Source organism: Oryctolagus cuniculus, chromosome 4 (assembly GCF_964237555.1).
Source record: "Oryctolagus cuniculus chromosome 4, mOryCun1.1, whole genome shotgun sequence".
Lineage (NCBI taxonomy): Eukaryota > Metazoa > Chordata > Mammalia > Lagomorpha > Leporidae > Oryctolagus > Oryctolagus cuniculus.
This window is the reverse complement of record NC_091435.1, coordinates 109,718,683-109,733,570: the sequence shown is the minus strand read 5'-3', so window position 1 is coordinate 109,733,570 and position 14,888 is coordinate 109,718,683. Positions and strand designations below refer to the sequence as shown.

At 43.9% G+C, this 14,888-nt stretch overlaps 1 protein-coding gene across 1 annotated transcript in view; it reads right to left on the bottom strand.

The window, feature by feature from the left end:
- The window catches only part of SLC7A14 (solute carrier family 7 member 14), a 107,762-nt gene extending 94,094 nt beyond the window's left edge, over nt 1–13,668 (bottom strand). The window contains exon 1 of the mRNA XM_002716421.5: nt 13,207–13,668. The gene's annotated coding sequence lies outside the window, so the exon portion shown is untranslated. The remainder of the gene's footprint in view (nt 1–13,206) is intronic.
- Between the last annotated feature and the right edge of the window lie 1,220 nt (nt 13,669–14,888).

Sequence of the window (14,888 nt, the reverse complement as noted above, 5' to 3'; positions counted from 1 at the left end):
CTGTCCACTCTGCCTGTCCAAAAACAACAACAACAACAAAAAAAAAAAACAAAAAAAAAAAACCACCCTGAGTGATGGGAGGCAGCTACGGAGCTACGGCCGAGCTACACCTTACACATTCCATTTACAGTGGGTATTGCCCTACTTCTGGACAGAAATCGGCCCTACTGCAAGTGATGCTGTGAGATTAGGCCGGCACATTATTTAATTTTCTAATGGCAGTGGTTTCCTCTGATTTATTTATTTTGTTTGTTTATTTGTTTTGGTCTTCTGCTAGGAAAGGCTTGACATTCTTTTTCGGAAGAGGAGAAAATCACCTTAAAAGTCTGAGTGGTTTCCTGCATATAAATTAGGCCTGTAGGCTTGCTGCAGGTGGGATCCATTAGTTAATGGCTTTGTGATGATGCCTCTTGCAAGTGATTTCTGGAAATTGGGGACAAATTGAATGATTTAGAATAGAGACAGAACCGACTGTTTATTTGTGTCTACTTCTTATTCTTGAGCCTGGGCTGCTGGGAGAAGTCTTTGACAGGGGCAATGAGATGTATCTTCCTTTCTCTCTGCTCAGCAAACACTCCGTGCAGGAAACTGGAATTGGGAATGGAGCTAGTGCTTGAGCCCAGGTACTCTGATAGGGCATGTGGGTGTCCTAAGTGGCTTTTTAATTGCTAGGTTAAACACCCAACCCTATTTTTCTTTTTTACTCTCTCACTTAAACTTAATACACTTCAGTCCACCAGCATGAAAAAACTTCAAAATTCTCTAAACTAAACAAATGGCCTTTCAAATCACTTGTCTTTCTTTCAAGTCCCCCATTCTGTTTTGCTCATGAACACCACTTCTGCCATTGATTCTCCCACTGAAGCTCATTACTCTTCCTGTACTATGTTCTTGGTTTGGAGTAATCCACTTTCCTGCTAATGTACACCCTAGGAGGCAGCAGATGGTGGCTCAAGTACTTGGATCCCTGCTACCCACATGGGAGACCTGGATTGAGTTCCAGGCTCCTGGTGTCACTGCTGGCTGCTGTGAACATTGGGGCATTAACCAGAGATGGAAAATAATTTGTCTCCTTCTCTCCCACTGTTGCTCTGCCTTTCAAATGGATAAAAATAAATAAATACAGCTTGAAAAAGAAGAACACTCAGTAATTTACCATATTGGAATCACTTGTGTGAAGAGATGACCTCATAATGTTGAAATGACAAGTGCTCCCTAGATTCCTTTTTTATTTTAAAGATTTATTTGTTTATTTGAAAGGCAGAATTACAGAGAGGCAGAGGCAGAGAGAGAGAGAGAGAGAGAGAAAGAGAGAGAGGTCTTCCATCTGCTGGTTCACTCCCCAGGTGGCTGCAATGGCAAGAGCTGAGCTGATCCAAAGCCAGGAGCCAGGAGCTTCTTCTGGGTCTCCCAAGTCCAGGGGCCCAAGGACTTGGGCCATCTTCTACTGCTTTCCCAAGCCATAGCAAGAGAGCTGGATCAGAAGTGGAGCAGCTGGGACTCGAACCCGCACCCAAATGGGATGCTGGCACCATAGGGGGTGGCTTTACCCATTTTGCCACCCCCCCCCCCAGATTCTTAATATACTATGATGGGACCACTTTGATTTATTCATAACTGTAGGTTGTTGGTGACTTAGGGGTGGAAAGGGAGAACATAAGCTATTCATTAAGACAGTAACAAAACCAGAAAATCTTGTTTCTGTTTTGACAGTTACATTCTATAGTGGCATATTTTAGTTGTCTGCATTAGAGATTTACTTCTGGCATAACAGTCTATACTCATTCAGATTTACTTTCCTTTTTTTTCTGATGCTGTAATAGAATATATGCCAAAAGTCTTTGTGACTAGGACAGAAACTAAAATGAGTCCCAAACTGTTTGTGTAGTTCATTCCCACTTGGAATCAGAATAACTAGTCAGCTCAAAGGGAAAGTAAAAATACTCATGATGGTTGTTTGGTCTCTTTTAAAAGTAACAATGTTGTCTGATTAAAAAAAAAAAAAAACCTTTGAGTTGGTTCCTTCAGCATTTTGTAGATGAGTCATAGTCACTCCATGACTGTTTTCTGTATTCAGAGTGACAAACAGATACAGTTTCAAATGTCAGGGTCCACACAGGGAGATTACAGACAAGGATAAGCCAGACACAGGGGCATTCAGAGCAAGGCCAGATCACCGTATCCTCTGAAATAGAAAAGGGAATCAGCACAGAGTACAAGAGATTTGACCCTTACAGAAATGACCCCACTACCCAGATGGTTTATCTATGATTGGTAGTTGGGTTGGGGCTTCTATCAGAATTCTCTAGAGGAGATTCACATGAACTGAATATAAGATGGGCTATGAGATAGCTTGTTGCAATATGTCCAAAGTAAACCCTAACGGAGTATGGGAGCTGTATAAACACTTGATAAAGTCTCAATCTTTTCTAAAAGAAGTTGCCAGTTTCTCTATCCTTAGGGAAATAGAACAAGGCCCTTTATTTGAAGAGCACTACGATTCCAGTGTTTTGGGGGTGAAATTTGGAAGAACTCTTTGATCCCTGTTGCAGCCTGCATGGCATATTTCATGAGACTGCCCGTCCAGCTCCATTGATGCTGCTGTTGAATTTACAGGCTATCTTTGTTAGTTCCTTTGGGGTTCTGTCTATCCTAATACTAGTAAAAGAAAGATCATGGGCAGCACCCACAAGCATCCTCTGCTGTATATGTCTACCTTGGCATCTAGTTTCTAAACCAGTCTCTTGGGACTTGGGGAGCAAGGCTTGATTCTGCAGAGATAGATCACTCTTGATTGACCAGATAGAATTGAATTTCTGTACCTGGTAAACCTGGTCCAGCTGTGAGACTTTCATGACCCTACAAGGCTCTACTCCCCTGTTCTGTTAGGATTTACTTTGGACATATTGCAACAAGTTAGCTCAGAGCCCATCTTATTTTCAGTTCATGTGAATCTCCTCTAGAGAATTCTGATAGAAGCCCAAACCCAAAGCCAGTGCTTGGGTTTCTCTCCCCTCTTCCCTGTATTTTTTAATATGCTCTTAATGGAAACATCACCAGTTTTCATCTTAACATGATTCCTCAGGAGTCATTTAAACAGCAAATCTGAGTTCTGTTGATTATTTTAAATCTTCCATCACTGAAAACTTTGTCTATACCTGATGCATCATGATGATCAGTTCAGGCAAAATAACTTGGAGTGGAAGCAGAAATGATTTGGGAGTTATATATTTTTTTTTTCATTTTTTGGGCCACTACCTATCTTGCTTAAATCCACTCAATTGTCTGATTGTCTGGTCTCTGGGATTATGAATCTGACAGTGTGCCACTTACAGTGAACTCTGGCTGAACTCTGCTTCATTTCCAAATGATGAGACCCATGGACTCTGCCCTCTTCCTTCTTGGACACCAAGTTTACTGGGGGTGAGCACAAGTAGAGTAATGGCATTGATTATAGGTATCTCCTAGACCTATATGTCAAGCTCCTCCCTACTCAGCTTCTCCATGTAATTGGGCCAATCCAACAAGGGGAATGACCTGTTGTGGCATTCTAAACAAGGTTCTGGATCAAACCTCTGAGCACGGTGCAGTCAGCCCTTTCCAGCCATCTTTATGGGACTATGCAGTGAGGGACAGTGGGAAAATGCCATGATATCTATCCGGGGGAAGCAGCAGTTTGGTGTGTCAGGGAAAGCACTGGACAGGGAATCAGAGAATCTAGTCACAGTAATGCTTTTAGCTGTGCAAACTCGGGAGAGTGGCTTCACTACTCTGGGCTCCAGTTTCCACTTTTGTGAACTGAGCGGATAAGATGAGTTCCACTGGATGTATACTGGATAAAAGGTGAAGGAAAGGTTGTCACAGAGAGAGGGAAGTGGGATATAACTGACCCCAGAAATCTAAATATGCACAGACAAACTCGACTGATGGGCGAAATTTAAGTCCATCAGCCTAGATAAATTATTAGAATGTGCAGTTGGGTGAAAAAATTCACCTGTCACCTGGAGGGCCAGGCCTCTGGGGTCTGAGATCCTGTCTCTGACGCACTCTGCTTGCAGGCAGCCTCACCTTTCTAAAGGCTCCCTCATCAAGGAAATAGGCTGTGATCATACAAACACAAGCAGGAGCAGCATATTAGTTACAGAACCACCAGGGATTAAGATGCCTTCTGTTCAGGCTGCGCCTCTATAATCTCTGGCAGTTTGAAACCAGGAGGCAGGGAGGATGTGTGAGGCGGGGGAAGCATGTCATGCCTGTGTGTTGTGTGCTGTCTGCCTGCATTTCCAAGGGGAATACTCTCGTGCTGAAGCAGCCCAGGATCTCATCTATCACCCGGTGGTAAGGAAGGAACGATAGCTTCACCGGGAGAAGTGGAAAACTCGGAGCCTCATACATTCTTAATCATCACATTGTGTGTTACTCTGGACTATGCTCAAATGATGAATAAAGTTCCAGCAGGCACACAGCAGGGCAGTGTGCTCTATAGTCGAGGATGGACCAGGTTCTAGCCTTTCTCATACTGCTGCTACTTTGTTGTCTGACCTTGGACCAATCACTTCACATCTTTGAATTTTAATTACATTAACTTTAAAGCATGGGGAAAAGTAGAAGGCTGGGATGATTTCTGAGGTCTCTTTTGGTTGTAAGATGAGACTGGTATCTCCCAGGAACCGACCCCGACTTCAACTATATCCCTAAAATACTCCTAAAAGCCCTGTTCAAAGGCTAAACTCCAGGCTGAATGAACACCTCCACCTTGCTGCATTCCAGTCTCTCCAGAGTCCTTCCAATATGGGCCCCTGCCGTTCCCAGCCAGTAAGTTTATCAGCTGGCACAAGTGCCATTTCTGTTCACACCTGCAGTGTCTGCCTATGCTGCTCCCATTTCTACAACAGCCTTATCTATCTGAAAAAATATCACATACCATCGCAGGTACAGTTCAATGGTAATTTCTTCTGTGTAGGAGGTTGGCTCTCTAATCTCTCCCTGGAGACTCACAGCACATTGCAGTCTGTGCCATGTTGTACATGAAATGAGTGGAGCTCACACCTGTCTGACATATTATTGATGAGTTGAGGGTAGGAGTTGTGTCTTAAGTCCACTGCCTAACAGGACCCATGCTTGTCATAAAGTAAGAGAATAAATCAAAGCTTCTTCAATAAGCTAAAAGCTGAAGGTTTGCACAATCAGATTTACTAATTTGGGATCCTTAGAAGCCAAATTGTAGTCAGGGCCTCACATTAAGGGCATCCTGACCTATTGAGATTCCTTGCTTCACTGAAATTAGAGGTAGCTTCTTGTAGAAGCTTCTGAGGGCTCTGGATTTGTTATCTGTAAGATGGGGATAATAACATTACCAACCTTATAGGGCCATAATAAATGCAGATAGGTATTCACAATCCTTAGCATCATCATTGTTTTTAGCATGGAATGTCAGAGCTTATAACAAGTAATAATGCAAAAATAGAAATCTTCGTCTTTAAAAAACTATTTTGTGCACAGTTAGGCAAAGCATAGCTTATTCCAGGCTTTGGCCCTATTTCATAGAACTATAGAATATTATAATGTTCAGGACCTGGAACACTATTAAAGCCAAATCTCCTATTTTAGAGATGAAGATGAAGAAGAAAAGGGAATTAAATTCTTACCAAACTTCTTTCCTCAAGAACACTAAGGCTTTGAATCCTTTTCTTTGGGCTCATAGTTCTGCCTATGAAATTTCTATATGTTGATTCTTTGCTGGCAGTTCTTTTATCTGGAGCTACAAAGGGAAATATGTCCACTTTCCTCCTCCAAGAGGCTCTGGTAAAAGCTTGGTGCAACAGGCTAATCTTGTTGACTACACAAGCTTTCACAACTAATGAAAAGATGTTAAAAGACACAAAGAGAAGTGGGTTGAAAGAGAAGAGACCTAAATATTACTTCTGCCTCTGCCATTAACTTGGGGGGTGGTTCTCAGCCTTGGTTTCTCTGTTTGTAGGGTGAGAGAGTTGGATTATGTTTCGCAAAATATTGACTCAATATTGTTTTGTACAAATCTCATCTCTAATGAACAGCAAAGTCTTTTCAGTTACGAAGACTATTTTGTCATAAGAATGTTCAAACACTTGCATGCACTTTTAAAAGTTTACTAATTATTTAAAAAGCAAAGAAAAAAGCTACTTAAAAAATGAAGAGGCCACGGATGCCAGCTTGCTCATTTGTAGGACAGCTTATTGGGTTGGAATATTTTGCCTTTGGCAAATGGGAATCAGCTAATTCTAGGCATTTGCTTACTGAATCACTAGAATAAAATGAACTATTTTTCTTTCATTTTTGTCAGTAATCACCAGTTAAAACTCTTAAAGGGGACTCTATTCCTAGAACAGGATGCATTCTGTGATCTATCAGACTGGGGTGTTCCCAGCCTTCCTTCCATTGATGTATGTGCTTTCATTCTATGCTAAGCCTATTCTGATTTTAGGAGCAATAATGATTGCCTGCCACTATTGTGAACAAATAGTTCACTATTGCCAACAAAATAATTTCTCAAGGAAATGACAAGGATCTCTTTAAGGTAAAAAAGTAATAGAAAAAACACAACATTTAAATGTTGGGTTTATGAAATTGCCTCATCACAGTGAAATACAAAACCCTTGGGTTGATGTGTCCCTTGTTTTCTGGAGAAGTCAGCAAGATACAGTTCTTAGGAGCAGTCAGTCCTGGTCATCGCTACTTGTGCCCCTACAGTGGCTAGCAGGGTGGTTATCAGGGTAAGAGTTGGTGTTCTGTTTGTCACCTGTTTTATTTGCTAAAGGACAAAACCATAGAAAATGTTCATTTCTTTATAGAGGGGACTGGCTAGATGAGTGTGTGGCATGAATTAACCTGGAACAATGGCCTGCATTAAAAAAAAAATATTTATTGAGCACTCAAGTGCCAGACTGTAGGAGTTTCAAACACCCTTAACCACGTACAGCCAACTCTTCAATTACATTATTGATTGAATGGTTGATTGTCTGCTACAAGGAGGAGTTTCAAAGATACATTGTCCCTTCTCCCCCCCCCCCCCCCCTTTGGATACAAAATCAGAGAAATCCTTAAGCTACAGTAAGAGAAAATTGAATTCTTTTTACCTCTGAGATAATGTCATTTTCTGTTTTTTAAAATCCAGTCCCTTCCAGGAAATAAGCAAATCTCCCAAAGTGAATAAACCATGACTCCCAACAAAAGATGCTTATTATTAAAGCTGGCATGATCTGCTAGAGGCCAGAGTTGACAGCCTCACTAATTTTCCCCTCAGTAATGCAATTCCATGTGTAACAAAGGTCTCTGAATGGCATGATTAACCAGCCTTTGAAACTAAGAATATGTCTCAGCTATTTCTCTGTCCAAAATGTTTTATAAGTTACTATCCATGGCTTTGTTAAGATTTTGTTAGGTAAATTAAATCCCTAAGAATGGAAATGACTTGCCATTAATCCTGGAACCACAGAAAGAATCTAATGCCATTGATTGTACTCAGCTTGAATTCTCAGGTGTTTTGCCAATTAATAAATAGATAGATAAAGAAATAAAATTATTTCATTGATTTTCCAGGTGGACCAACAACCATAATAAATACAGCTTTACTTCCAGATTAATTTTCTACAACACCTCAGCATTGTGATAGTGCTATGTTTTAAAAGAAAATATTTAAGTATCAAATGATGAGCCATTAAAGAAGGCACAGCTACATTTGAAAAGCCCTCCTACTTGAGGGATAAATAGTGTAGATTATGGTACAGGAATAGGCAACAGATGCCAGGTTTGGGAGTAAATGTTATCAAGTGCTTAAGGTTCTACCCATGACTGCAACGGATTTTACCACAGAGAAGGGCTGATGTAGACTCCTTGTTTGAGGTCAGATAATACAATCTCAAGAATTCAGTCAAATTGATGTACTTTTATTTTGAATTAGTCAATGCATGAAATAGATTTATTCTTGCTCTCATTGATTTATAAGATGGGTAGGAGTTTATTTCAATTAGTAATAATGAAAACAATTCTTTTAAATTATCCCTGTCATCCACCCATACTGAAAAATATCCTATTTGTAATACTTCCTTGTTATCTCTGAACTCATATTACCATATTACTCGTAATTATTGACAGTTAACCTAAAACTATTAGCTAACAGGCAAATGTTATTTCAAATGTGTTTTTCAATATATAAAAATATATATAAATATACATATAAAGATATATATAAAATCCTGAGAAGAAAATGTTCAAGATCATAAAACTTAAACCACAAATCATGCACAATAGTCTAATTAATAAAACTTAATCAACCACAAATTTCAACAACCAATATTTTTTTCTTTAACATTCCACTTCTCAGTGAAACAAATGAAAACACAAGCAAAATTCATTCATATCAAAGATTTAAAGCATTCAGAAATGCAGTTAAGCTACTCGTTTGTATACTGACTACATCATATTGTAAGAAAGGATCAACCATTGCAGATTCAGCCATGATCCTTACAAAGTACTTTCATGTACCTGCACTTTGAGATTCACAATAGCCCTTTGAGATAGTTATGGTAATTCATCATTGTTTCACAGATGAAGGAATGAAGCTCTAGAGGGCTTTAGAATGTCATCAAGTAGCAAATTATGTGCTAACTACTGACTCCAACTCTTGATATTTCAGTATTATCGTACCCTTACACAAGCATATGCAGTACAAAAAACACACATGTTAATATATATGTATATATACACATATACATATATATAATACAGGAATTTGAATTCTGAACAGGAACTTTCAGGCTATTTCTAAAAATTCAGGAAACCAGAAAACTTCATTAATGCAACAATTTATGGTAAAATGTACTCCCTATCATGCAAACCCTGAAGTTGCCAGCTCCTTAGGCAAGCTATGTACTCTCTTTGATGGCCTGTTTGTCCTTTTTGGGCTTCTGGACATGTGCAAATGGCTTTTTCACCTTTCCTTGCAGAAGATTCAGAGTATTATGTTCTTATTTCTTCACAATGCCTAGTTTTTAGCACTTGCTAGAGCAGTATTATCTAATAGAATTTCTACAATGATAGGATTTTTCTATGTTTGCAGTGTCCAGTAAGGTAGACATTTGTAGTTACTGAGTACTTGAAGTATGGCTAGTAAGACTGAGGAACTAAATTGCTAATTAATCAATTTTGAATTTAACAGCTACATGTGGTTAGTGACTACTATATCGGGTATGGCAATTCTCAGTAGTTTAAGAATCTGGGGCCGGCGCCACGGCTCAATAGGCTAATCCTCCGCCTGTGGTGCCAGCACACCGGGTTCTAGTCCTGGTCAGGGTGCCGGATTCTGTCCCGGTTGCCCCTCTTCCAGTCCAGCTCTCTGCTGTGGCCCAGGAGTGCAGCTGAGGATGGCCCAAGTGCTTGGGCCCTGCACCCGCATGGGAGACCAGGAGGAAGCACCTGGCTCCTGGCTTCGGATCAGCGTGGTGCACTGGCCGCGGCGGCCATTGGAGGGTGAACCAATGGTAAAGGAAGACCTTTCTCTCTGTCTCTCTCTCTCTCACTGTCCACTCTGTCTGTCAAAAAAAAAAAAAAAAAAAATCTGGGCTCAGAGCATCCCAGCAATAATATCTTTGCAGGATCACCTAGTGACAGTATAACAGAAGTTATGTGAATTCATCATTGTGAATTGTATTTTAATTGGTTCTAGAGCAAGTTTTTTAAAAGATTACTCATTTTCATGTATTTGAAAGGCAGAGAGAGAGAGAGAGAGAGAATCTTTTAGCTGCTGGCTCATTCTCCACATGCCCACACAGTCATGGCTAAGCACACCAAAGTCAGGAGCCAGGAATTCCGTCTGTGTCTCCCATATGGATGGCAGGAATGCAAGCTCTTGGGCCATCACCTGCTGCTTCCCAGGCTGCATTAGCAGGAAGTGCGATCAGAAGCAGAGGGGACAGGACTCAAACTGGAATTTCAGTATGGGATACAGACATCCCAAGTGGTGGCTTAACCCACTGCTTTACAATGCCCACCCCTAGAAGGAGTTTGAAGCAGAATGTTGGCATTAGCAAAAAGCCATATGAGGAGCTTTAACTAAAGGACAACAAATGGGAAGGATATGTTGTGGTACATACCAAGAAATAAAAAAGCAGAATAGTACTGTTTGAATTGAATTTGAATTTCTAAGCCTCATGTATTATAACAGGGCAGAACTAATAATTCAATATAAATATTTCCTTTTTGCCAATGATATGACTAGGGCTACAGAAATCCAATTAATGAAGTTGAGATTTTACTATAAGCTGGAAAGAGAAACAAGAACTTAACATTAGGTTCTGCTGATGTTAGAGTGATCTAGAACTCTAAGATCATCTCTAATGAAACCACTTACTTTACAAAGCTGTGAAGATCCCATAAAATGACTACTGAAAAGATTTAGTATCATGGCTAGAATTCAGTAATCATTTATAGAGAATAACAATTATATTGATCTTTATTCTGCCTACGTCTGTTTTGAGCCTCTGCCAAGTCCCCATAAAAACAAGGGAAGTTACTTAGGGGATCAATTTTGGGATTTTTTTTTGTTGTTGGGAGTAGGCCTTAGAAGAGAAAAAAATAGACAACATAAAAGCAAGTTGGGAAACTGTTAGTGAGGAAGGTGGATCTTATCTCCTACATTTGTGGAGTCAGACAACACTGGAATACAGAAAAGAGGTAACAGCAAGAAAAGTATTCAAAATCCAAAAGGCTTGCTTTCATTTTAGGTATTTGAGGCAGAGTACCAAATTTAGTTTACCAATGCTGATATTCCAGACAAAGACAATCAAAGGCACCATGGAGTGGTGGGAAGGCATTGACACTGGAGTCAAGTTAACTGAGTACCAATCCTAACTTTTCAATGATCTGACTCAAACTAATGAGCACCTTTTGGTTCCCATTTCTCCTTCATGTCAAATAATGGTGCCAAATGATCTTAAAGTTACCTCAACAGAAACTCAATAGTGTAACTCTAAATATGAAAGCAAATGTGGATGTAGACTCTAGTTCTTTTTCCTGAAGTCCTGCTGCTGTTTCAGGAAAGCATGCTGATTTAGTCTTCTGAAGACTTGCTTCTACAGTCCTGGAGATCAGCTTGTGTGAACAGTGGTATCTCAAGCAGCATGCATAAAAGCAGTTGGGAGGTAGGAGTGAATGAATGTGGGTGTGTGAACAGATTAAAGAGGAGAGGGTTGGAAGGGAGAGTAGCATGTGTGAAAGAGAAAAACAGGCCTCTCTCTAATGTCATTCTTTTGCCATATTCCCTAACAATAGCTATCCAAAGCTGTATACCTAAATGGGGGGCATGACAACATCTTGGACATTGGAGGTAGGAAGACCTGAACTCAAATACAACTTCAGGGTTCAAGATTCCCCATTTCAATGCCTTTATTTGTGTGACAATTAAAGTTAATAGCTATTGTGAAGTTTAAATGAAATAGTATAGCAGATAGTAGGTGGTCAGTAAACATCCTTTTAACTTGGTTTCCCCAGATTGTCCTAATCCTTTCAGTATTTTACTCATAATATAAAAAGACCAGTGAAAGAAACAAAAACACAGGGTTGCTTAGAGGGCAATACGGAGGTATGAGAAAAAGCCATAGCCAGGAATAGAACGCCCAGTTCTCCTGTTAATGAACCTTTTGCTTTGTGTAGCCTTACTGTTCTGAAAGCCACAGAAATATTTGTCAGAATAGCACATATAACTGCCTTTTTGATCTTTATGGGCCAGAAGGCTTACTGAGAAGGCAGAGGAAATGGAACAAGGCACCACCTGAAGTTAGTAAGCTGGATCCTGGAGTGATCACTCCTTGTTCTTCTACCCAAGAGTGTTGGGAACCTCCTCCCAAGCAGGCAGGAAGGCAGGAAGGCAGGCAACTGAGGAAGACAGGGCACCTTTCTCTGTTTCTCCAGTTAGCTTACTCCACCTGACCCTCTTTATGTGGCTCTAGCGCAGGTTCTGCTTACAGGCAATGTTGGCCCGCGGTGAGCCGCCAGTTCCCCGGCTGCGTTAGCTCCGAGCCCGCGAGAACTTTCAGCACCGTGGACAGCGCCCTTCTGCCCTGGTACGCGCGCTCCCGCGGGGGTGCTACTCAGTCCTCGACGCTCTCTTGGGACCCCATATTCCTGGGGGAGACGGGTTACGATCCTGAGCTCCTAGGCCCAACCTGACCAGGGACTGCCTCCCCGCTTGGGCTAGAATCCCTTTCCCAGAGCCACTCAAAACCCTAGAGAACAGAGCTTCGCACAGGTAGGGGGACAAGGAGTGACAGGAACATTTTTCGTCATTTGGCAGTCGTCTTATTTTTAAGCCGCAATATGAAACACACATGGGGTGTGGGGGGGAACTCAAGGTGGGGGAGCTCGGAGCTACATCCCGAGTGGCCACACCGCCTAATCCGGCCCTTTGGATTCGCAGGAAGAGAATCTTGGGGCGGGGGGGAAAAAGGGGATTCTGGTGGGGAGAAGCAGTGCGGGCGCGAGCCCTCTGCCAGGGGCTGCCTGCCGTGCAGGAAGCTTCCCTGGACACTTCTCCCGTCACGTCTCCCTCGCTGCCTTCTGAGTGTCGCCGCCCCCCGGGAACAGATGGCCCTGAGGCGCGCCGGCCTGGTCAGGGCGCCGGGCTCAGCTGGAGTCCCTTTGAAGAGTTTGCTCTCAGGTAAAAGGGCAGATGTTGCCCCCGCCTGATGCAGGAGGCAGCGGTCTCCCATAGCATCACTTCCTCTCTGCGGCTCAGTCCGAGGTCGAGAACAGAACTGCCTGCGGAGCAGGTGCTTGCCAAGGCAGGGAGGGAAGGACGGGCCCGGCGTCCGCCTAGACGCGGCGGCCGGAACGCTGAGCCAGGCACCCGCTTCTGCCCCTGGCTCCCGTGGCGCCGGGGCTGCGTTTGTCCCTGCTGCACCTGGCAGTCTGCGAATGCAGCCTCGCGCTGTCCGGGCCCCGTTCCGGGTCCCAGCCAAAGAGAACCCGACACAGCTCCTTCCTTTTTCCAGGGAGCCCCTTCCCGGAGGGCGCCCTCAGTCTGCGCGCCATGTTCCTGCTCCCCGCTCCCGGAGGTCGGGCTCCCGGGCTCCCGGGCTCATCCAGAAAGAGGGGGAAATCCCGATCGTGGGGGCCCTGTGGGGGCACAGGGGGCGCGGAGGGGACACTGCGACGAAGGGGTTGTTGACTCACCCAAGAGGCTGGTGGCCGGTGGTCCGCACGTCCTGCGCGGGGCTGTCTCTCCCGCCGCGGTGCGGGAGGCGGCAGCGGCGGCGGCGGCGGCGGCGCAGGAAGCAGGCGGCGGCCGCTCTGCCCAGCAGCTCCTCAATTATTCAGACCGTGCCCCCAGCCCGCCCCGCTCGGCTCCGCGCACCGCCAGTCCTAGCTGGCAGCTTGCCTGCTTCCGCCCCTTGGAGTCACGTGGCCAGCCCAACCCCTCACATTACGGAGCCCGAGCCCCACACCAGACCCCAGCTCCGATCCGCTGCGCCCTCACTGTCAACTCGCAACTCCTCTCTGGCTCTCCAGGCCTCGGGTGCAGCCTTCGATATCTCCCGCTGCGTGGAGGGTGGGCGCGCTGGGGAAGGGGCTGGTTCTCTGCCCTGCCACGTAGGGTCGGGCAGCACTCTGTGGTGTCGGTAGGTTTGGAAGGCGTCTGCCAGCAGTTCCGCCTCGTTTGGACTACCCAGCCCCTCTTCCCGCCCTACTCCTCCACTTCCCTTGCCCCGTGGAGGATGGTGGATTTCTCCTTGCCTCCTGAAGAAGACGAGACCCTTCTCCTTCTCCAAGCCTTCTTTTTGGGTCCGTAACATCTCTGGGATGCAATGGCTATGGTTTTGAGACTTGACGATCCACTAAGACTTCCCAACTGTGTGGCCTTTGGAGTGTTTCCCTTCTCCCTGGCCTTTCTTCCCACGATCTGTGAGATCACCTCTTCACAGGCCTGTCATGAGAATTAAAAGTATCATTTTCTTGAAATTGTTAGTCCTGGGCCCATATTTGGCGCTCAGTAGGGAGCGTCCTTCTTCCCCTGCCTCGGTTAAAATATATGTCAGAAAACAAAGGTTGTGATATGTGTCAGTAGAATGCATGTATCTTTTTTAAGCATTGGAGGAAGCTTCTGTGAGATCAGACTAGATGGGAGCAGGAAAGATACAATTCTTATATTTTGCGTTGGTTCCTTTGGGGTGAGTGTTTCAGAGCATGGAGATCAGATGGTACCAACACAGGTGTGTTTGGCCCCATTGGTGAATGGATTATTTAATATGCATTAAGCAGATTGATTTAGATTGAAAGTACCTGTACCTTTATAAATTCTGACACTTTTGATCCTTCCAAACACCTACGAGATAATGAATGACCTGTAAATCCCCGCCCTTAGAAACAAATTCACTGGACTTGTCTTTGGGGAGAACAGTGGCTGATTGGCACTCTCTCCTTAGGATGGAGCAGACTGTGGAGCCACTCTTCTCCTCAGAGATGACTGATCACTGCCAGGGCGGTCTTGGTGAGTCACCTTGCTCAAGCTCATCACTGCCCTGGATTCACATTCAGGGCTGAAGTCCTGAGATAGCTCCATAATTTAATCTTCTGGTACTCCTGCAGGGTGTATCAGACCACCTGGGATGCCAAGAAGCTATGAAATATGGTAGATAGGAGCTGGCATTGTGGGACAGTGGATTAAGTCATTGCCTGCAGTGCTGGCATCCCACATGGACACCGGTTTGTCCTGGCTGTTCAATTTCCCATCCAGCTCCCTGCTATTGTGCTGGGAAAGCAGCAAAGGATGGCCCAGTTGCTTGGGTTTCTGCATACACATGGGAGACCTAGATGAAGCCTTTGGCTCCTGGCTTCTGCTTGGCCTAGCCCCAGTC